This window comes from Spinacia oleracea, chromosome 4 (assembly GCF_020520425.1).
Source record: "Spinacia oleracea cultivar Varoflay chromosome 4, BTI_SOV_V1, whole genome shotgun sequence".
NCBI classification, from domain to species: Eukaryota; Viridiplantae; Streptophyta; class Magnoliopsida; order Caryophyllales; family Amaranthaceae; genus Spinacia; species Spinacia oleracea.
This window is the reverse complement of record NC_079490.1, coordinates 140,958,009-140,959,845: the sequence shown is the minus strand read 5'-3', so window position 1 is coordinate 140,959,845 and position 1,837 is coordinate 140,958,009. Positions and strand designations below refer to the sequence as shown.

The window sequence follows — 1,837 nt, the reverse complement described above, 5'->3', positions numbered from 1 at the left end:
TTAGCTTTAATTATGTTTTCAATCATGCTAATTGCTTTGTTTATTGTCAATATGCTTGAGTAGTTTAATTTCTAGGGTTTGGTGATCCATGAATTAATATGATGGGATATTGAATAATTGTGATTGTTGGCATTGTGATTAATTCCTATTGATTGGTTTATTCCACTATTCAATTAGATTTGCGCAGGTTTAATTGTGTAGTTATGCAATATCAAGTTAAAATTTGAGAGATGCAATTTGATGTTTAGGCTTGTGTCAATAGGTAGAATTGGGATTAATAAGTAGCAAGAGCCCGTTAATTCTAAGTCTATGACTAGTATCGATTCGAGAGAGCATGCTAGTCTAGTTAATTACCTTGCCGATTATCGTGATTGTTCATTGTCCTGGATTGTTAATTGTTGGTGAACCTATGCCCTAGATTCCCTTAATATATTGATTCATTCTTGTTTAATCATCGTTCGTAGTATTAGCTTAAAAACAATCAACCAAATCTTGTTCCCAATAGTTTAGTTTAATTAATTAATAGTAGAAAGAACGCCTGTCTCCCTGTGGATTCGATCCTGACTTCCCTTGCTACCTAGCTAGTGGACCTTAGGTTATTTTTGATTAGGTGATACGACTTTGGCCTATCAAATTTTGGCGCCGTTGCCGGGGAGACGGTTTTATTTTCTGTTATTGATTGCTTATTCTAGATTGTTGTTTGTTACTACTCAAGGAACTCACGTTCCTTGAGACCGGATCTCACATTGTTTTGTAGTTTCTTTGTCTATGCCCAGGACCGTAGGTACTAATAATCTTACTCCATTCGATCCTGAGCCCGAAAGATCCTTTTGTAGACGAAGAACTTTCATTAGACAGTGTGGGAACTACTCTGATTCTGATCATAATATTGGCAATCTTTTTCCTTCAGATACAGATTCAGTTTCAGAGATAGAGATGGGTGACGAAACTCCACCACCACCACCACCACCACTTGTCCCACGGCTCACAGATTATTCTAAGCCAAGTCTGTCGATATTACCGAAAGCATTCATGCCTTCTATTGAGGCAGAGACCTTTAAGATTGAGCCGACGCTGATCAACATGATCGAGAGGCACCAATTCGGTGGTGAAGCAGGTGAAGATCCGAATCTTCACATTCAGTCCTTCATCCAATACTGTGCTACCATCAAGCAAAAGGGGTTGACTCCGGAGCAGAATATGGAGATACTTTTCCTGTTCTCTTTGAGCGGGAAAGCAAAGCTGTCGATTAATGGGTTGAACAGGGCAACTATGAAAATCACTAACTGGGAGTCCTTGGCCCTTGCTTTCTATGTTAAGTACTTCCCACCTGAGAAGACAACCCGTCTGAGGGGTCAGATAATTTCTATTTCTCAACAAGCAGATGAGAGTTTGTTCGAGGTCTGGGAGAGATTCAAGGACTTGCAGAGAGAGTGCCCGCACCATGGTTTGGAGGAGTGGTTCTTGATTCAACAGTTTTATAACGGTCTAGGCAATGAGTCTAGATGTCTTTTGGATTCAGCTGCCAGTGGGAGATTCATGCAACTTGAGGTGCCTAGAGCTTGAGAGGTGATTGAGGAGATAGCCAATCATAATGCCCAGTATGGGAATCCTAGAGGCCTATCTAATAAGGGTGGTAAGCATGATTTGAATTGCATAGAACAATTAACTGCCCAATTGACTGCTTTACATTATAAGTTTGATAATATGCAAGCAGCTAGTGCTCAATCTACCCAACCTGTTAGTGTAGCTGCGATGAATGCCCAACCTGCTACTGTTTGTGAAAGTTGTGGAATTTCTGGTCATTATGCACCGGAATGTAGGAGCTCTGTCGAAC

General features: G+C 40.4%; 1 pseudogene; it reads right to left on the bottom strand.

The window, feature by feature from the left end:
- Positions 1-1,351: 1,351 nt before the first annotated feature.
- Positions 1,352-1,451, bottom strand: LOC130460303 (uncharacterized; annotated as a pseudogene).
- Positions 1,452-1,837: the final 386 nt, after the last annotated feature.